A 22,629-nucleotide genomic window follows, 5' to 3' on the forward strand; every position below is an offset into this window, starting at 1 on the left:
TTCTCCTGCTAAGCTTCTTTCCCAAGCCAGGGGCATATCTTGCTTTGAAACTTAAAGTACAAATAAGATGTTTTAATGAATTCAAATCATAACCACCCAGTCCCTGAGAACTGAGGAAGTATCAATTTGTCTTGTTTAGTCTCTTCTAAAGCCATCACATCCCCATTTGAAGGAGATGCGTCATCTGTGAAGAGACCATCTAGTCTCCATCTAGTTCATCATTCAAGAACACGATCGTCCTTCCATTTTCACTAAGTTGCATAGTTTCTCACGCATGCCATGTAATGCATCTCTGTGAAAGAAAAATCTACCATCAAGAATCTTGGCTTACTGAAACGGTCATCTGTCCTCCACTAACAAGTTATCTTTGTACTGGCAGAGGAACATAATTTAGTAGGGTTTTTTCCCATTTGTAACTAATGCAATCCCATGTGCTTCACTACAAAAACTGTGGAAAACAGAGTTTCAGCTGACGGGGGGCTCCAGCTTGCCAGGCTGACTGGTTCAGCCAGCACTGATCCCTGGGCAGTCAAGTGTAAATTTGGCTAAAGACGTTTCTTCATGTGTGAGGAGGCAAAAGCGTGAACCCACTTTTTCCGAAGCACAGTGAGCTAACCATTTACTGCTCAGCTCCTGCCTTGAGAGCCCAGCCTGGGAGGTGTCTCCAGCTGTGGGGCAACCTGGGCAGCTGCTGCCTGTGATGGCACTGAGGGACACGCTTCACCTCAGCAGTTTCCTTGCTCAGCAAGGCAGATTAGCCCGAGCTGATCTCTGGGAAGTTGTAGGTAGTGGAGCTGGCTAACTTAAAGCTAGTGGGGGCATCTTTGCCTTGCAGCCCACTCGGCGCCTGCAGAGCAGAAGTTCTCTGAAGACGACTACGTTTTTCAGGATGACTTGTTTTTCTATTCTGGATACTTAAATGATAATTAAGCATGAGACAAATCACTTCAAGACCAAAAAAGAAAGCTGTATATCACTTTTATCCAATACAATAAATACAATTAAAAGGAAGTATTGCTGTCTCTCTTAGTTTTCCCTCATATATATCAGCTGTCATTCCTTGAGTTTTAAAGTGCTTGAATAATAAACCTGCACAGAATTGAATTACTTCAGTAGCAAGTTGATTAGTTCCCACATCCAATAAAATGTCTGTGGTATCTCATATATTTGGCATTTAATGTTGTAATTAATAAGTCTTGATCATGTGCCTCTTACAGGCACAGGTCAGTGACAACAGTGACATTCCCTTTCTCAGCAGGAAATTGAGCCTCCAAGACATTTTCCTAAGACACTTTCAATTATGATAGATTGTCAGATTTGCTTCAGTCATTTTGAAAACTACTTCAAGTATATCTTCCCTGATAAAAGCAGTACAAAGATATAAAGCAGCTTTTTTTTTTTTTTTCTCTGTGCAAATCACATTTTGGGGAGTATTTCAGATTTTTTAGGGTCATTATAGATTCCCAAGTGAAAGGCGTGCTTTGAAATGAACTGATCTCAAGTACATATCTTTCCAACTTAATCTACCATTTCCAATAGAGGGCCAGATACCAAATTGCTTTAAATCTGTGTAGCTCCATTGATTTCAATGGGTACATGTTCAATTTATTCCACACAGGGATTTGTCCCTTTAATTTAAAATGCTTAAAAGGCAATGTTGCAAAAGCATTTATACTCCTTTTCTTTTTAATGATGTATGCAGGAGATTGTTTTTTTAACTTTAGTTTATTAAATATCGGGATCTTATTTGCTCCATTTTTTCAGTCATGTTTACAGTGTGCAGGGCTGATGATGACAATACTAGTGGACAGAAAAGTATGGAACAGGGAGAGGCATTTTTATGAGTTATCACCTAAAACATGTGAGATCTAGTCTAGAAAAAGGTTGGGGAAAAAAAAAAGCAAAAAGTAACAATGCCATGAAACCAACATTACTATAGCTACGTCTTTGGCACCCACAGTAAAAGTACACCGGTTTTTCCTATTTGCAAGGTTACCAAGGTCACCTTGTTTACATAAATGCAGTTTTAAAATAATGCTCCTGCATATAAAAAATTTTAAATACTGAAGGTAAACTAAGGCTATTAATTTCTAATTGCTAGTAAGAGTGAAAGGTTGCAATAAAAAGGGGCAGAAAACGTTGCACTTAACCCCTCTGATGTAATATGCCAAGGGGAGAGGCAGAGGGAGAAGAGGCAATAAAGCATCCTTAATGTTTGCTTCCCTTGCCTGGAACTTTCTTCAGTTACACTCTCTGATCAAGAAATGTTTCCTCTGAATTGAAGACAAACAGTAGACAACTCTCTAAATATCAACCTGACTGCACATACTCAACATTACAGTCCTACCTTGCTGTTCATGTATGTAATGCCACCAGACCTGACATTCACACACCATGGCTTAGACTCCAAGATATTATTCATTTTAAGAAGTAACATAATTTGGGTCCTCTTCATTTCTGTCCTAGTTTTTCTTTTAGTCTTCAGGGATTGACTTTATCAAGGTTTTCTTTCTTTACAACCACAAGAGCTAGAAACTTATTTCAGTTAAAGCTCAAATTTTTACACAGTCATGTGTCTGTAAGAGCTGGGATATTAAGAGAAAAAGGAATATGAAATATCATGAGACCTGCTGTTACTGCAATAAACAGTAAGAACTTATAAGACAGTATGATACAACATAAAATAGTAATACTTTCCTCAAAAAGAAGAATCCCCCAAGCTTCAGGAAGCAGGTTATTAGTCTTCTAAGTTTTACAGACTAAAACCTTATGATAGAGAGCTTAGAGCTTTGCCCAAAGTCATAGACTCCATTAAAACAAACAAACAAACAAAAAAAACCAAAAAACCAAAACCGAGACTTGCAACTAAAGGCCTTCAGGTTTATCACCTGCTGACTGGGAGTGAAAACGCTGTCTCTAGCTCTCAGCCTCTTGCTTTAGACATGGGGCCAATATCCCCTGAAGAAATAATATCTGTTACTTGCTTCAGGAGGCAACCGTAGGTGCTGGAGATACCAAGCACTGAGAAATGGCAGGTGAGGAAATCCAGAGCTTTGTAGCAGAGACTGAGTTACTGCACCCCAGCAGAGTTTTGAGGCACCTTCACACACCTCTTCTTTCTTATGTCAACACCACGCAGCAGGGTGTGGTGTGAAGACCATTCACTTAGCACCTGCTGATGCTGGTAACCTCAAATGGCACAAGCCAAGGCTGGACATACCAGTCCAGGTCCAACTGCAATCAACTATTGCCCCATGTACTGTGTCTAAGTGAAAAAACTGTACTGCTTCTGGACGCTCTAGATGGGAGACACAGTAATCCCCACCTCTTCTGACTTTGGAGGTAGCTTGTGCAGAGCCACTTCTGACAGTACAGCTATGTCCTCAGTCTGGCATCTCAGAGGACACTAACATTTAACACAGAAGTATGTCTATTGCACCTAGGGTTCATGCATTTTAGAACAGACAGTAAAAACTTATTTTAGACCAAAGACTGTCACCACAATTTCCTCGTGTTCTTAGTATGTACAAAACAGACACAAATTCTTGCATCTTTTGCTGGTCTTGGACCCTTCTCTATATTTAAAATACTACACAGTGAAGTTTGTTTTGACTTTGTTCTCTAGTGAAAAAATGTAATAGTTATGAGTGTTTAAGACGACCTCCCACCTCCTGCAGATTCTGCAGTATATTTACCATTGCTCCAGAGAAGTAGTCATTGTACTTTATAAGCATGAACCGTAATTCATTTAGCAAATTAAAAAAAAAAAAAAGTAAATAAGCTGCTGAAACACTTTAAAAAGAATTATATTTGTATTACATATTAGTAAGAAAGATTCAGAAAATTTGTAGGAGATTGAAACCAAATATCTCCTTGGAAACAACCAGTAAAGAACATGGACACCAACATTAAACAATTCCAAAGAAATTAAAACAACAACAAGAATATTTAGAAGGACAATTACTAAAATGATTAAAAAGGAAATGAGATAAATATCATAGACTGGATACAATATAGACAAAGCATAAGGAGATGAAAAGCAAATGAGGGAAAGAGAACAATAGCACAGAAAACATTCACTATAATAGCATAAAAAAATGAAGAAGAAGCAGTGAAATCTCCTTTTCCACCCTGATTCTTGTAGGTAAACAACCTGACTGTGCTGTTAAGATCCCACAATTCTGGTCTGCAGCAATTGCACCCGAAGGTGCAATTAAAGGAATTCCTATCCTTTGGCTTTATAATGTGCTGCTTTCTAATTTGTATGATTCTTATTAAATTCATATTATAATCTGAGTTGTTTAATACCTTCTGTTTCTAATACACAGAACCTGGTAAATAATTTTTCATATTATAAACTACAGTAACTAAGAGGGTCTCCATCTGCTAAGTCTCTAAATATATTGGTTATTTGTTGTTTAAAAAAACCCCCACCCACAAATGAAATTATTTCTTGAAAACAAGGAAAGCAGAAACTATACACAGGCTTTTGTTCTATCTAAACGAGAGAGCTGGCTGTTGCATCCAGACAAGCTTATTAACTTAAAAATCATCAGGTTTAAAAGAAGTGTGGGAAGGAGCTACTTAAACATGTGAGGAATCATAATCCTCACTGGCTGTGCACAAGAACTGTCCTTTCTTATATAAAATGCCATTCCTGGTGTCATCGAGACACATACACTTCTCACAACAAACTTTGTCTACACGAAGTCATTTCACACCCGTTTCACCCACACCAGAGACACCTTCATCACATCAGTCTTCACTCACTGCTTTGTCATAAAAACCCTGACTCACCCCTATTCATCTCACTTGTCTGACTCACTGACTAGCAGGGACTAGGAATTTTACTGTGACGAGCATATTCAATGGAAATCAAAGTGTCTTGCCTAATCCAGATGCTTTATACAGGAAAATCTCTATTATATCAATGTCTTATGTTTTCTTTTTCAGGATAGAAGGAAGGAAGGTTTCCTTTGGAGACACTTGATCTGAAACAAGACAGTGTTGTCTTTTTAAACCAAACCATGCCTCTTCATTTTGGGCTGGATCCACCACTACTCTGTTTTCCAGAGCTGCCACAGCACCTCACCAGAGCAGTAGTTTGCTCCTTCCAGAGCTCACCTTTTCCCTTCCAGAGCTCACCTACTTTCCCAAAAGTAGGCACCTTTGTTGAACTACAGCTACCTTTACACACCACAGCAACCCCTCCAATTACACTGTTAAACACACCATCTGAGCCACAAGACTACGGTGCCTGATGGAGGATGTGGTTTGAGCCCAAATCCGAGCCAAAGGAGACAAAGAGCTGAATTTCAGTTTTCATAAGGCGCTGGTCCCACTCAGGCAGGCACACTGTAATGTCCAGCCTAAAAACTTTTGAAAGTTCAAGGGTTTTTAGAATTTTCCATTCTAAGAAATATTTTTTTTTCCTCTCAATCCAGGGAAAAATGAAATGTTGAAATCACAGATTTTCAAACTCTTTCACACCACTTCAGTTACCATCCAACCTACATGCCCCTACTGCCATTCACAATACTCCTTAACACACCCATCCTTTTCTGTCCCTTCTGCCCTCCCAAAATCCATCCATTCACTTCTCACACCCACCTTCTCCCTCTTCCCAGCAAGGCTTCCTGGGGGTTAAAGCAGCCACGGTCAGCAACTGCAGCTGCCCATTAGCCTGAGTTAGGGCTCTAAGGCAAAAATAGAGTTACAAATCTTGGCCCCAGCCTGCTGGGAGAGAAAGGAAAGCTGTTCCCCCCCCCCCTCCCCCCCAGATTTGGGAAGATGACTAGAATGAAGGAGCCGGAGTACAAGGCAAGCTATTAGAGGTGCTCGGGTGGCAGAGAAACAGATGTCCTATGGACCGAGCCTCAGCTGGTTGCAGCACGAAGAGAAACTGGCACAAAGAAGAGGCAGGAAGGATGAAGTAATTACTGATCTTTGCAAGCCCTATGTAAAATACCATTCATAATGGTGATGACAGTCACTTTCTGCACACAGGCACAAAGGGCTTTTTCTTCCATAGCACTCTGACAGTTTAGGCAGGAAGAGAGAGGTGGCTAGTGGAAGTAAATTGTCAGCGATCTGTCACCGAAAAGCAGATTGCTTTACCCCTCCTGAATTTTCCCTCCTGAGTTAAGATTAGTCTCCATTGAAACCTAGGATTCTCTTCATCACCAGCCAGCACCCACAGAGATGAAATTTCCTTATCAGATCTCTCTAAATAACTAGTTGAAGCTCAAATCATTCTGACCTTAGGAAGAGGAGGAATGGTTGTTGCCAAATATTGAAGAACAAAGCATGTTGTAAAATAAAGCTCCATAACGAAAAATCATTAAACCTATTTTTCTATACGCAGGATGCTGTAGTACAAATTAAACCCAATGCAATCACAAGGGAATTAAGACCAATAAAATTATCGTAAATAAATTACTAGTCTTAAAACTACTTCAATTAGTCTATATTTAGCCACGTGTACAATAACAGAAATTCATCTGAGAAGAAAAGATTCAGTTACACATGAAATGCTGCAGAGTACCAGGAGTTTCTGAAAGCAAGGAAAAGTCTCCTTCGTTTTATTTGACTTTGTTTTGATAATCACTTTGCTGTTTACCCAGGTATAATGTCATCTTCTTTGCAGAATACTAAGATCCATGTGGAAAACAGAAATGTCTGCTAATTATTTCCTTCTAAAAGCAAACAAGAGAATGAAATGTCTTGTATAATTGAATTTGAAAAATGCCAAGAAAGTTTGTTCTCTTCACAGCCGAAGTTAAAGCAAATTATTTTGGTGAGGGCTGAAAGAGGGGGCGGGGAGAACCCAAGTTTCCATTTAATTTCCAGGTGCACACACATTTTGTTTTTGGTTGTCAAAAGGCAGCCTTTCCATAACAGGCTACAATAAATAGATGAAAAAAAAAGCAAAGCCTCTGTCACAGGGGCTCTGCCTTTGTTCTGTATTTGTGCAATGCCCAGAACACTGAAGCTCTGGCTTCTAAGCCAGATATAAATAAACATGGAAGGAAGTGAAAGAATAACATGAGAGAAATCAAATAGAAGGGTAACTTGAAAGAAGAAATAAAATTGTATTTATGTTGTTTAACCCTTACTTGTCTAGCTCTTTATGCTGCCTTAAAAAAAAGCTATTTCATTACAAGTCAGCAATATTTGCAATAGCCTTCTTTACAGCACTTCAAAAGACAGCACCAATGGAACATTAAATACATATCTATTTATACAGCTGTCTCACCCTGTGACATAATAGCTCAGATTTTTCCCCATGGAGCATGGCCCACTTTTACACAGCGGAACCCATGAGAGCCCTGAGTTATATAGGACAACATATTGAACTTCTCTAAGTATTGGCAAGGAATCTTGTCATTTGTTCTTGCCAGGTACTGTGGCAGTCTCTGATATCAATTTATAGCCTCCAGAAACCCAAAATGTCTACTTGATCTGTAGGACAAGAATGAGAACAAGGTGCCAGCCCACCTGCAGGAGAGGTCCCTGCTGGTGGCTGATGAGCTGCTGCTCACCAGCCCCAGCCTGGCAGCCTCTACAAATACTCTGCCTCACTGACTGGACCCTGCAAAGTTGAATCAGACCCTTGTAGCATGGTACAACTGGGATACACCTTTCTCCCCAAAGTTGCTGTTCTTATCCCTTTCAACACAGCAACAACAATCACCAAAAAAAAATGCTGGCAATTTTCCTGAACTGGAAGACTCCAACAGTAGCAATAGCATTCTCCTGAAAATGATCCACCATCCATGGGAACAAGACTCAAGAAGCTTGCCTAGCTGGCTTCTTTGCAGAGGTATTTGAGTGGTACATAACAACATGTGGCAATTAGATACAATACTTAGGTACAGATCTGTGCAACCAACCAACCACAATGTGTTGTAATGAAGGAGGGATAAAGGTGTTACAAATACACTAACTTCATTTACATTCAACAGGGAATATTATGAACTCATATGTAAGACAGAACAGAAGAGCGAAGACTGTCTGTCCAGAGCAGACTTTGTCCTACATGGTATGATCAATGAATAGACATGTAAAAACTATTGTGTTTATTGCGTTAGTACTTTTCAATTGGAGATAGCAGAAAGAATTAGTGGGATAGCTGTGGTCACCTGCGTATTTTGTATTGCGGTATCTTAAGCAGCAGTTTCAGATTTTGCTGTGCTTTAGCTGCTTTGCAAAAAAGATAACATGAAAACGTAGCCAAGAGAATGAAAGATGGCTGCATTCAGAGGGGTGTATAGATGTTTTTGTGAAAGTATGGCAGGAGAACTTGGCCAGGTCGTTGTACCAATATTGTTAAGAAAGGACAGAGCTACAGAGTACAAATATATTGGTATTGTGGTTTTACAATGTCATGTCCCCTGACTGAGAAATGCATTCATGACAACATGCAGGAGAGGTGGAAAAAAAGAGATAGTAATATCTCTGATTTCACCAGCTGACTGGAAATGTACAGAAAGGAAAGGTTAAAATGTCACAGTGGCATTTTTTTCTGCAGAGGAACCTGGCAGAGGAACTTTTGCTGTTGGTACAATTGCTGTTGTGATCTGGAAAAACTGACATGAGGTTCCAATGGAGTTATTCCCAAATCATCCATGTGCAAAGAAAGCATCTGTGTTCTGTTTTCACCAGACCACAGTGCTAGTAAGCTAAGTGCCAAAGAAAGGAAAAGCTGTAGCATCATCATGTAGCATTGAAGACAACAAGGTTATTTCAGAAGACAGCAAGCCTGATATTAGTTCATATTATAATCAAAACAAATCAAGCATGGACAATGTGGATCACCTAACCAGGCTTTATACACGCAAGAGGAAAATTTGGTGGCAGCCAGTGGTAATACGATTCTGATGGGCTGTGCTTAATGGCTACATTTGACATTTTGTATTCAGAGTTCCCATGCTCAAATTCTGCAACATCCTGTGATTGCTGATTGTTTCTGTAGAAGTAGTCAACAACTTAGCTAAACAGAGAGATGATAATCCAGGAGCTTTTCAAGCTACAGCTTGTATTGGATTTCAAGCATTTGGGATGGAAATACCAACCTGCTTGCAGCTGTTGCACTTGTTGAACAGCAGAGATCAACAAAGAATTAACACTGTCACTTGTAAACACACAGTAACGACAGAAAAGTGAAGATGTCCACCCAAGTGTCATATAAAAAAAAAAGAAAGAAATTTGTTGCAGAAATATAAAATAGCCTAAATAGCCTTAATCATGAAAGAGTTCCACATGTACAGTTACATAAACACAGCCACCAAAGCTGTTATAAAAAGAAAAAAAGGACAGCTATAAACATAGGTCTCTGCATTGATCCCAGATTAAAGCAAAGAGAATAAGCCAATTATTTTGGTCCTATGGCTAAAGGGGAGTATAACAAATAGCAATAAAATAATCTATATGAGAAAAAGAAATAGAACTAAGGAAAGAAATGAAGATAGACACATAAGAGATGAGAGAAGAAGGTGATAAATGAAAGAAAGGGCAAATCAAAAACCTGCACACAGAACTTTTAGCTTAGCAAATTTAATAAATGTCTTTGGGTTTTCTGTATTTACCAAGAAAACGCTGCTGAACATTTGAGATTACAAGACTGCTAATTTGAGCACGGGACGTATATTAGAGGACTAAATAGTCTGAAGGAAACAGTAGAGGAAGCCAACAAAAATTCACCAAAATGCACACGGAGTCCTGGTAGGAGCTGCTAAACGGAGCTGGGAGCTTGATCTGATGGCCGCAGCACAAAGGCCTTAATCCACATTTATTGATGCAAGTCTTAAATTCTGAGTGGTAGAGGCTCAGATCATTTGTCTGGCTCTTTTGAAATTCACAGTGCCAGGCTGTGGGCCTCTGATCAGTCAAGGCATGGCACTTTTCCTGCTGAATCACTAAGCCAATGACCCGTCATCATGTCAGGGGCAGGGAGGGGCTGGTGCTGATGGAAGGCATGTGTGTTTGGATTAAGAAACCCAGCAATTTCCCCTCAAAATAGATACATTGGCCCAAACACTCTGGCTAAGTGCAAGTACCATTGTATTCTGCCTACCTCAATTTTCCCTGTGGTTTTAATTGAAAGCTCTATTGCTTACTGCCCATCCTAAAACGTTGACTAATTCTGCCCTGCTTTGCTGGACAGATGCTGTGTTATGGCCCAGAGGTAAGTGATGAAGTGATCCCTCTGTACCCCACACTGGCTGTTTCACTTGGGTACAGAATGTCTTACTTAATGCTTGTAAAGCACTTGGAGATCCTTAAATGAAAGGCATAAGAGCACAACATACCATCACCATTAGCTATAAGGGCCACTGCAGAGCAATGGAGAATATTCCTTTTCCCTTCCCATCTGGGGTTTTGCGCACTGCCTAAGCAGTGCTCCCATCCCCTGCCAGCTCAGAGAGCAAGAGATCAAATCTGTGCCTCTGGCATAATAATGCAGAGCGCTAATTACAGAACTACCATAAAACATCTGCTGTAATGCATAACTATAATTCCTTGGCATGCACAAATACAGCACCTAGATGCTCGGAGCATAGCTCTGTAAGCAAATCCTATGAAATGGAGTGTAAGCGGCCCTCAAGTGAGTCTCGTCCCAGATGAAGGGAAGCAGAAGAGCATGGAAAGGCACCAACCCCTCGCGCACTCCCTTCATGCAAAGGAGTCGCAGCTGCAGGCTCTGCACTCGGAGAAACGCAGGAGCAAAGCCACTGAAGCTGACATCTATCTGCTCCCAGAGCAAAGTCCTCCTACCTAAGGGGAAGGAGGGCTGTACTCGAGATCATACAGATAGACACCTTCCTTTCACAGCCCAGGGTGACATGGAATTAATTGTTTGCAAGACACTGTGAAGCCTCGCCCTGCCATGGGAGGCCTCAGAGAGATTATGCCTGAAAATCAGTCATCCCCAAGACACAACCTCTTCAAGACTTCCCGTGGCCAGGCACAGCTTCCCAGTGCTTCCTCGCTGCCATTGCAGAGCTGTGTGTAAATAGGATGTCTTTGCTCGGAGAAAGCACTGGCATAGACAAACAGGACATTAAGAATTAAAATAAAGCTCCTGTTCATACACATTTGGAATGGGCTACTTCTCATTTACGCTTTGAGTCAGCAGTTACTGACTGCAGGGACCAAGAGTACTCATACACCAAATATTATGCTTTATTGCTTCTTAGGATTGGAGCGATGTAGGCACTGTCCTTCCAACATGGTGCTCTGTCTTAAAGGACTTGGAGTGGCCTGTCTAAAAACTCATCCAATATATCAGGCTTATAAACTGGATGATAAACTCCATCAGGACGGAGTTTCAAGGAAAGTCATCAAATGTTCCCTCATTCCCAGCTGATGTGCATGGACTTGAAAAAGTGACATGAAGGTGCCTGCGCTCTGCACCAGGGTCACAAGGAGAAATTATCTGCTGGAAACTTTTTGTTAGTGCGAAGCTTCTTTACGCTGCAGCCCTGATGTGTCAGAAAATATGTGCTTCAGTGCCTGCAGGAAATACATGTCCTAGCCTATTACATCTCTCTTTTCATCAAAGAGGAAACACTTGTAGTAATCATTGCTATCATTTTAAAATATTATCACATTTTAAGCATCAACATTGAAGTAAACCTGTAATAGGGACCAAACCCAGACCTTGCTTTGCAAGAAAGTAAGGGACAAATGAAGCCATTAATTCCACAGTAACAATTTATGTGCTAATGTGACTAGCCCTGGAGACAATCAGGCCAACATGAAAAAAAGCAAAAAAGCAAAAAAGCTATAAAATGGCTTTGCAGCAGTTCTGTGAGCAAGTCCTATGGAAATGTAAAAGTGTACTGAGCTGTTCTGCTAATATCTTTACAGTAAAACTGGAAATGTAGACACTTCACTTATTCGTGCACAATAGTAGTAGAGGACATGTATAAGACTCTTCAGCCTGAAATGGATAAATGGAGATGAAACACTGCTTTTGATGCAAGGCTAATCAGAGAAATTGGAGGCTTTTGTGCTGAGTCGCTTGGATTTGTTTCATCTGCATAGAAGCACCTTTAGAAAAAAATATAAAAATAAGAATCTTTCACAATGCCAAAATTCAATATCAAACAATACTGGCACGTATGTTTTAATCTCTCTGCTGGCTCTATCATATTCATCTGAAAAATCTCACTACAAAAATTCTACCTACAAAACCTGAGGAGCATACCAGACACATGAACAGACCCTTAACTGCATTACACTGTCACTGCGTCTAGAGGGGAGGCACTGTGGAGAAGACAGGAAAATTTCAGTAATAAGTTGAAACTATATTTGCAACTCAATGAATAAACTAAAAATGAGCTTTCTGTAGTTTTCTACAGAATGTTTATTATTTTCATTCATGTCTCTGATAAATTTATTTTCACTTAAGAAATGTTATGTTCTCTTTCTCTTTGCATGAGGCAAAATAATATTCTTAAATAGGAGACCTTAATCAAAAAAGAAATAAATGTGGCTCTTCAACACATTTCTACCGTCCAAATCAAAAATCTCTAGAAGAAATTAGGCACTATCTCTGTAAAAAAAAAAAGCTGTAACATTAATGAAGGGAAGTCAGTAACGAGCATAGACAGGAAATAGTAAAAATATAAATGCATTTTTCTGCTTTCCTGAGAGAGAATTACTGGCACTTCCTGAACACTTCTCAGTTTATTCTGCTGACCCAAAGGTCCTTCCCTTTCGTCTTTTAATATTAGATTTTGGGGGATTCAATTGACCACAGTGCTCCATTGCCTAAATCAGTCAGCAACCTAGCATGAAAGAAGTCAAGAGAAAAAAATATTTTAAAAGGTGTTGCTTCCATAAAAAGCCAGAGATGAAGAGATTTATTGCTTCTGTCCTCACCACTGACCCGATTCTATCGAAGACTGGATATGACGGTACATGTGTGTACACGAGAAAAGCAAGCAAGAAAAAAGATCACATCTTAGATAAGTATATGTAGAAAATGCATTTGGAAATTGTCGGTTAGGACTGTATAGATTCACAGATGTCACCATATAACTTATTCTTTTTTAAATTAATCAGTGAAATTCAGTAAGTTCTTCCAAATGAAAGAATATACAGAAGATAAATAAGAATACCAGATAAGATGGCTGCGTTAGAATATAAAAAAGGAAATCATTGTTTAAAGTATCTCATAGGATCTCTGCTTGGTAATATGATGTCAAACCGTTAAGGCTCCGGACCATGCTTTGCTTGAGGTCTTTGGTATTCTTCCAGACACAAGGAATTTATCAAAGGCTGCAGAAACTGCATATGCAGCTTTACACTGAAGCCTGTGAGCTGCTGAGTATTAAGGGAGATCAGTACATTTCTTAAAGTTACTTTTGTGAATTTTTAATTTTCTTTACAGAATATAGAGAAAACAACTAAAATGGTGATTGTTTTAAATGCAACTCTATCCAGCAAGGAAAAACAGGTAAATAGAGAGTAATCTGGGACAAGATAAAATGGCAGGATTAACTGTTCTTCGAAAAGGAAGATTGAGAAGAACAACAAAATAAAAATAGTGAATTTCATGAAGGAGACTAATATATTCAGAGAACTGGTAGACCATAGCCTCACAGGGAAGAGGTAAGCCTAAAGAAATTCTGGACAGCTAACAATTCCTTAAAGAAATTATAACAAAGACACAAAAGCAAACTAACCCAGTGTAAAGGAGGGACAGAAAATTTGATTAGACCACTGTTGGCTAAATCACAAGCTCTTCATTGACCTCATTTTAGAGGAAGCCACACAAGATTACTAAGGATGGGAATAAAAGAATAGCATTAGTATATAGGGGCAATGTGAAACGTAGCTTACTAGCAAACAATGTAAAAGATAACAAGAAATCATCCTAGAAGTACACTAACGTGAGTAAGGGTAAAAAAAAATAAAATTTTGACCTCTCCTTCAGAGAGAGAGATGCCCCCAAAGTTGAAGTACTGCATGCCTTTTTTGCTGTCAGTCTTCACTAGAAAAATGATGCACAATTGATGTCAGCAGCAGAAGGCTAGAGTAGGGAATAAACATCTCAGAAATCTATGATTTGTTTTCAGACTCCATGAGCCTGATAAACTTCATTTTGGGGAACTTAAAACATCTGAAAGTTTTTTCACATTAATGGCTGGTTTTCAGAATCTCTGGGAAATGGGGAAAACTCCAGAAAACTGGAAGAGATCACATACAGAATGTATTTCTGAGGCAGAAAAGGGAAGTGGTAGAAATGACACATCAGTCACCTTAACCTAGTAGCTAAAAAACTATCAGCACAACAAAACAACTTTTAAGAACTAGCAAGGAAAAAAGGACATGAGTAATTGTGAAGAACGAGTTTTATCAAATCTATCCAGTATCTTCTTATGGTGGGATAACAGGTCTTCTGACGTTAACCCTTCTGTGAGAGGGAGACTGGTAAACATCACACACTGACTCTGTGTTGCTTATGAGGAGTTCACAGGCACCAATGAAGGGAACCAAAGTCTAAATCAACAACAAGTATAACATTTCCTGGGCTGTCTACAGAGTACTTATCAGGTGTTCACTCTCAAAAAGCAAAAGATGCATCAGGATTAGTCCAAGGGGTAACAGTTTTGATTCAATACTTTCATTAGTGGTTTGAGAGGTGGAACAGAATTGGTCTATTTGTTAAATATAAAGGTGGCACCAAGATGAAAGAGGCAGCAAGCACAATACAGGAAACCATGATTTAAAATGATTTAAAATCTTGCATATTGGAGGGCCTCTTTTTTTGAGAATGGCATTCCACACAGCCAGCTACAGATAGCAAAAAAAAACCCCCAACAAAACAGTTGCACAAATACAGGCTGGAGAGCAACCTGCTAAAACCAGACAAATACATGGTATTACAGTGGGTCACAGAAAGAACATGAATCAACAGTGTCATTCTCTGTCAAAAAAAAGGTGGACATCGAAGCAGGATTATAGACAACAGCATAAACTGTACTGCTTCTGTGTTTCTTAGCTTTCATCCATTTTGCTGTAGTAATGGGTTCAGCTTTGAGTATTGCGCACCAAAACCACGTGGGTTGCTTGCAGAGATTCCTGAGGATCAGAGATCTAAGATACATAACCTACAAGGAAAGGCTGAACAAATTGCGGTTGCTAACTGCAAAAGTCTTCAAGTATATTAAAGGCTTTTGCAGAGAGAGAGAAGGAATAATTTATCCTCCATGTCCATGAAGAAAAGAACAAGAAATAATAGGCTGAAACTGCAGCCAGGGAAATCCACTTTCCATCACTAGAATTTTTTAAGAACAGGCAAGATAAGCATTTTTCAGGAAATGCAGACAAAGTTTGTCTTGTCATTTTCTGCAGTTTTCCCTCAGGGCATCCTGAAATCCCTTTAAACCCTGTAATCTATGATTTGAAGTCAGATACCTACCCATTCAAAATATTTACTAAGTCACTGTATTTCCTTTTGCTGCCCTGAAAAAATGTGGTAGCAATATTTTTTAAAAAGTTATACTTTTTGGTAACTACTCAAATTAGTATGATTTCCAGATATGAATAAGGCAGTATTTGCTGTTAGCTTGACTTGGGTCTATGGTCTGTTCGTGATGAGACTTTCCACTTCTACTGTGACATTTCCTAGTTGAGAAAAAACAAACTTCATGAAAAGGAAAAAAAAAAAAAAGGCAAGCAGCATCTTTCAAACATTGACCTCATTGACCTCATAATACTTTCTGCTCCTTACAAAGGCAAAAACATTGGCCCTTTCAACCTCCTGTAATCAAATATCTGTTCTCTGTTGCAGGAAATAGTTCACAATCAACAGAATTTATTATTTTTCTTGTTATTTAAATAAATTCTCCTGTGTTCCATCCTATGGTAATCACCCCACTGTCCTGAATATTTCCTGTAGTCACAGAAGCACTGTCTAAATGGGAGTGTGTTTTCTCTTTCCTATCATTTAGGTTGAAGCAATACCTAACCATTCACCCCCCACCCCCCCTTTTTTTTTTTCTTAATTTATTCATATGCAGAAAGCTAAGACAGGTCCACCCTGAGCACACCACTACTGGCTATCTAGAGATCTGGTAAACAAAACAAAATCAAATTTACAAGGAATGGAGAAAAAGTACACACACCATGCCAAACAATCTACTATATCACTTGCCACATGTCCTTGTCTGAAATTTTGCATTCACGGCTCCTAAAAATTAATATTGTTTTTTATTACTAGCATATTGATCTGTATCATTGTCTTCCCCCTCCCCCAGAGGTTGTCTCAATATACATTGGTAAACATCTTAGGAGAGTTTATCCGAAATATTTCTCATGTGAAAGAAGAAAAACTAAAGAGTTCTAAGAAGAACAGATTTGGCTTTCTGCACAAGAATGAGTGTCTTTCATACAAGAGCAGATACTGTATATACATACTTTTAAAGAATTCCTGAATTTAAATGTTCTGGACAAATTTCTCACATGCAATGCTTTCTTAGAAGGTGAAGAGAATATATAATCAGTAACATCAGCATGAAATTTCTTCCAATTCCCTCCTGCCCCAAATGTTCTAACAAGATGACCTCTTTTACCATGGTTTACTCATGAATACACACCATTCTTAAAAACACATCGCATTTATGTATGTGCAAAGTTTACTTTAAACTATATAATTCTAAAAATCTTCATTAAAACTTGAACAACAACAAAAAATCCCATTTAACTGTAACAAAATATTTTGTTCAGCCCAGAAGAAATGTACTATGATGAAACTGTCAGTTATTTAAAAGCTTTGGTTTAAAGCTGGAGCATGTGCAAAAGTACTGAAAAGAAAACGATATGCATTCTTCATATTCACAGCTACAAATGTAGTAGATTGCAAACTTGGCAAACCTACCAGTGTCAAGCAGCTCTTAGGCATATGGCAGTCTTGAGCCATATAAGATGACTACAGGATGGTGCTGACTATTGGAAAACTTCTTACCCTGCCTGTCACTGAAATACAGGTATTTGGGGAAGAGGTCCTGAAAATGGTGCACTTCTACACTAGGAAGAGTTTCCGCTCCTAGTCATTAACTGAGCAGCTCTTCAGCTGGTCATTCCAGACAGGGCAAAAGGACCATCAGGATCCAGAGACTGCGCCTCCTGCCCCTCAACTCCCACAGTGGTACTGCACTGAGGATGTCTCTATGAGAAAGTCAGTTTGGCTTTTTTGATGTTACCGTAGCTCCTTGCATCTTACGGCACACGAAGGTTCCTGGAATGCAAAGACATGAAAAATCAGCAGGACAGCAAAGGTGCTGACAACTGGACTGGGGATGAGATAATGTGAAAATTTGTGAAACCAGTGAGATGTGGTGGAACAACACTGGCAAATGCTGACAGAAGAATATATTTGCTGAAAGGATATGCTTGCTGAAACAGTGAGTGACAGGATTGCCAAGGAGAATTAGATGGCTGGGTCACTGACCAAACAACAGGGAAGTTTCATGGCTATAAGATTACGCATGACTAATGCTGAGACAGGAGCGGAATTTGCTCAAGAGGAACAGTGTTAAACTAGCAGGAAATTAGGGAAGACAGCAATGGCACACACCTGTTCAAGTTGCAGGCTCAGAAAAATATCAACCAACAATTCATTACTTGTTTCTATAAAAGATGAAGCCAAAAAATAATGCAGAGATACTCAGATTAAAATCAATTTGCAATGAGTTTCTAGTCTCAAGAAACTGTAGACAAGAAGAAAGAGATGAAGATTAATCTGGCTGCTTTAAGAATGTAAAAGTATTAAGCAGAAAAGGGAGATGAAGAAATATCAGACTGCAACTGAAATAGCCTACATCCATCTTTGGTATAAACCACTATTAGTTCTGCCAGTGTGAGCGTACACTGGCTATGGTGCTGCATTGACTCCTACTGCCCTACAAAGAGTCCATCAGTCAGGTTCTTCTGGTGGAGGCTTGATGCAAGAAAGAAACAGAGGTTCTGGTTTAGCTGCAAAAATTAGGCCTATGAGAGACAGCAAGTATATAAAGAACCTGTACTTGCTTTGAGACAGAGGAAACGAGAAAAGCTTCGAGCTGGGGACTGTGCTGGTGCTAGAGGTGGTTTGCTTCATTAACTCCTCATTGATGGAAATGGTGGGTGATAGCAGAAAAAATGTAAGTTGAAACAGCTCAAGGAACGATGACGAGAAATCAGAATTAAGATGAAATGTGACAGGGAAGATTTCAGAGAAAGGAAAAAAATGGGGAAGGAGAAGATGCAAATAGGAACTGACAGCGAGGAACTGCTTGGGATCGTAAATGAGCTCAGTGGAAAGCAGTGTGGCACTCGCTGGGCTGGAACCACTGAGTTACGGGATTACGCTCCCAGAACTCGGCACTGCAGCATCCTCTCCCAGCTACCCGAGCAGCTATAGATTTATTATACTGTACAGCTCCCTGCCTTTCCTAGCCTGTCCTTGAAAAGCACTGAAGTCAATGCTGAATGGAAAATTAACCAACCCCTCTCTCTTCTTGTCTTTTCGTTTCTCATTAAATTAGTGAGAAAATGTAAATGTTATTTTCTCCCTTTCCGTCTCGTTCTTCACCAATTGTTGACATGTCAGGAGCTAACAGTGAGAAGATTTAATTCAGTGCTTTGTGCTTTCTTCAGAAGCCAGTGGCCTTCACAGGTGCTAGCGGGAACTATTCAAACTGCAGCACTTTTACTTTCAAATAGTGTTGTGACCCATGTCCATAAAACACAAAGGAAGAACTTAAAATGAAAGGCAATGGGGTGCTTATGAAAGCATTCCTTTCCAGGGTTTAGTAGTATTCTATGCTAAGTTCGTCTGAGGGCAAACCTTTCCTAGGACACTTTCCTAAAACTCCGACATGAAAACTCTGGAAATAGGAAATTCACAAGGCTGCAGATGGAGTTTGCTCCACATTATTCAAGAAAAACCTTAGTGAGCCCTTCTCATTTTCAAGGTGGTGGGAAGAAGGGAGGGAGTTTTGCTTATTCAGCCTTCAGTGGGTTTCTTTGTTTCAGATTTTTTTTACTGAGTGATTCTAAGAATACTGAAACTGTCCAAATAGAGAAAGCAGTGTTTTGTTAGATCCAGATATTGAACAGAAAAGATGCAAGGGAGATCCATTTTGTGGAAGATGGAGACTGTGCTCGCCTTTTGTTCATCTTGTTTCTCTCTGTGTTTCATCAGGCCTTTCCTCACAGAAATAAGAAGTATGGACACCACCTGTGTGGTTCTTCTGTTTTAATATATTATTTGGCCAGGAAAAATAAACGGTATGAGACAGGAGGTTTCATTCAGCTGGCTACTTCCATTTTCACCAAGGTGTGACTATACATTTAGGCATGTAATTTTGGACCAAGCATTCTCACATCCATTTATCATTTTAAGGAATCTAGGATTTATTCAATGTCATTACAAGCCTCAGGACTGAGGTTTGTATGCTGCCCTGACTCTTTCTCCTCCTTCCCCCGAAGGATCACACACTACAGGATGTTTTAAAACAGAGGTAAAAACCTCATCCTTCCCAAAGCAAAATTCAACTCTTACAAAAAAGTGCCAGATTTGATTTATTGGAGTGCAGTCTGAGACAACCACAGGGCACAGATTTCTACAGCAACCTGACTTTTCTCAGATACAGAACTTGGCTCTGCTGTTGTCTCTCTTGCTCTGTGCAGAGTGCTTGAAGTAGTGCCATACAGGCTATAGCAAATTATGCTTTTTGTTTCATGGCTTTTCAGCGTGAAGCAACCCCACTCAAAACTCAGCAGGAGCCTCGGTGCCCACCAAGTCCCTGCAAACATAGCAGATACAAAGCCAGTGCCTCTGTAGGGGCAGAGGGTCCCAACCCCACCAGGGCAAGGCATGTTACCTTATGCTGGGGCTCATGGGCCCAGGTGAGACACCTGACACCCTACCTTCATGTCCCAAATCATCACTTTCTGAGAGCAAAACACTGCCAAGGAAACCCTGTTTTTTTGTTAAAACTCGGCATCCACCTTGCCCAGCGTAGGGCTGTGGTTCTTGGCTCTATTGGGATGCTTGAAAAATGCCACATGGAAGAGGCTAAATCCTCCTGATCCAGCTCTCCAGCAGGGAAGTTCCCAAGGCGATGGAGCTGGGAACATGTGGGTGCCGCTCCTCTGACTCTGCTACAGGCTGGGCACCCCTCATAGGTATGGGTCCTGTCATTGCCTAGAAACTATGTGGTCTTTTTCTCTCTTGTATATTTTCCTCTAAATTTATAAAACCTCTATTCCCTCTGGTTCCTCCCCAGAGATCTGGAAGGTCTGCTCCTGTGCTGAAGCACACAGAGCGATATTCTGGTACCATGAAAGTCAACAGCAAAACTCGCAGTGGCTAATTAGAATCAGCATTTAGTTTAACTTAACTTTACTCTTAGTAGAGAATAACGCTACTTTTTCAGGGGTGGGGACAGCAGGGAACACAAAATCCCATGTTACAGATACTTACACTATCTACATATTGTAGAGTTTGGCAACAAGGAAACTCTTATTTTCCTTGTTTGCATTCCCTTCAGATTTATCTAATCTTTTGTTGTTTTGGGGTTTGGGATTTATTTTTTTTCGATTGCAAAAACCTCTTTTAAGTAATCATAAAAGCTCTTGAAGAGCGAGGCCCTTTATCTTTCCACAGAATTAGTATAGCACAGGTTGCTTTCCTGTGCAGCTGGAGGCATCCACTTATAAGTGAAAGAGTGGCTCATTCTCCTCAGCCAGCCAGTTCTCAGCCAAGAATCTAACAAAGGGAAATAATTTTTGTGTTTATTTGAAATGTTATTCCCCACGTTGCATCACATATTCACATTGCTGTATAGGAACAATAGAAGACAAACCCTGCCCCAGGGAAGTTAAAAATAATGCTTTCAGAGTTCTTCTCCCCCTCCCCAAGAATTGCACACTAGTTATTATAGAAAAGCATATTAAGAGCTAAACATTACAGGGGGGAGTCAGGGTGAGGAAAAATGCTCTTTCCTCTGCCCACACACCCTTTTCTGTTTCAGGGGCAAGAATACCTATTCCCATCTCCTGCTGGCTGTGAAGAGAAAAGAAGGGATATAGGAGGGAAACAGAGTCTGTGGGATGAACTGAGCCACTCTTTCTTCCCACCTGAGCTACAGAGGGGCTGCTACGCTCAAGAGCTGGGAGGCAGCTGCAGAGAAAGCCCTTTGCCAGCAGGTCTCGGCTTCCCCTCTGCTCCCCCTCTCCCCTTGCCTCTGAGCACTCACGCACCCAGTGTGGGAGCTGGTGCCTGCAGACACCCACATCAGGTCATCATCCGCATGGGAACAGGGGCAGCGAACCTGCAAGAGGGAAATCCTGAGGGAAAGAAAAGGTGAAAAAGAGATTGAGGGCAGGGGAAGGACAGTAAGTGGAAAGAGCATCAAGACTTTCAAGATAAAGAGAGCAGGACGGACTGAGTGAGAAGGGCAAATCTTGGATGAGAATAAGGCTCTTGGAGACAAAGGGTGAGTTTTGGAAAAAGAAAATGAGATAGGGTACACCAACAGATCATGAAAATGTTTTTGACAGTCGAAGGCCTTTCCTCTTTCCTCACCCCCCCCCTTTTTTTTCTTTAAGAAGTTATTACAGGAGGAAAAACAACATTTGGGAGACTGAGTAGGAACAAACTAAAGGCCACGGCATAAAAAAAGAAAAAGAAGTAGGAAGGGCCACAACATAGCTTTCTTAAAGAAGATAGTGAAAAATAAACTTGTGGAGTGCACCAGTGGTCCAGGGCTCTTTTAATCTACTGACTGTGTATGATACATCCTACTTACTATCTATAAGGATGTGCTGGGTTTGGCTGGGAGAGAGTTAATTTTCTTTAGAGAAGCTAATATGGGGCTATGTTTTGGATTTGTGCTGGAAACAGTGTTGATAACACAGGGATGTTTTAGTTACTGCTGAGCAGTGCTTACACAGAGTCAAGGCCTTTTCTGCTTCTCACCCCACCCCACCAGCGATAGGCTGGGGGGGCACAAGGAGCTGGGAGGGGACACAGCTGGGACAGCTGACCCCAGCTGACCACAGGGATATCCCAGACCATATGGCATCATGCTCAGCATGTAAAGCTGGGGAAGAAGAAGGAAGCGGGGGGATGTTCAGCACGATGGTGTTTTGTCTTCCCAAGTAACCGTTATGCATGGTAGAGCCCTGCTTTCCTGGAGATGGCTGAACGCCTGCCTGCTGATAGGAAGTAGTGAATGAATTCCTTGTTTTGCTCTGCTTGTGTGTGCAGCTTTTGCTTTCCCTCTTAAACTGTCTTTATCTCAATCCATGAGTTTTCTCACTTTTACCTTTCCGATTCTCTCCCCCAACTTGCCAGGGGGGAGTGAGTGAGCGGCTGGGTGGTGGTTAGCTGCCGGCTGGGGTTAAACGACAGTCTTTTTTAGCATCCAATGTGGGGTTCGAAGGGTTCAAGATAACTAACGGGTTTGATTGGAATGTGCTAAATCAAATTTATAGCTGTTATTGCTGTTTAGCTATTAATTGGCAGGCTCCTCTGCTTGCCATGGGGCTTGCTTGCCTTAGTAGAGTCTAGTGCTCATTAGTGGCTGCTTTTTGCTTTTGCTGCTTGCTGTACTGCTGATCATCTTA

At 40.4% G+C, this 22,629-nt stretch overlaps 1 long non-coding RNA gene across 1 annotated transcript in view; it reads right to left on the reverse strand.

Annotated features, from left to right (window-relative positions):
• The window catches only part of LOC142416645 (uncharacterized), a 77,584-nt gene that overhangs the window by 11,649 nt on the left and 43,306 nt on the right, over nt 1–22,629 (reverse strand). The gene's annotated exons all lie outside the window — the stretch shown is intronic.

The sequence above is a fragment of the Mycteria americana genome, chromosome 1 (assembly GCF_035582795.1).
Source record: "Mycteria americana isolate JAX WOST 10 ecotype Jacksonville Zoo and Gardens chromosome 1, USCA_MyAme_1.0, whole genome shotgun sequence".
NCBI classification, from domain to species: domain Eukaryota; kingdom Metazoa; phylum Chordata; class Aves; order Ciconiiformes; family Ciconiidae; genus Mycteria; species Mycteria americana.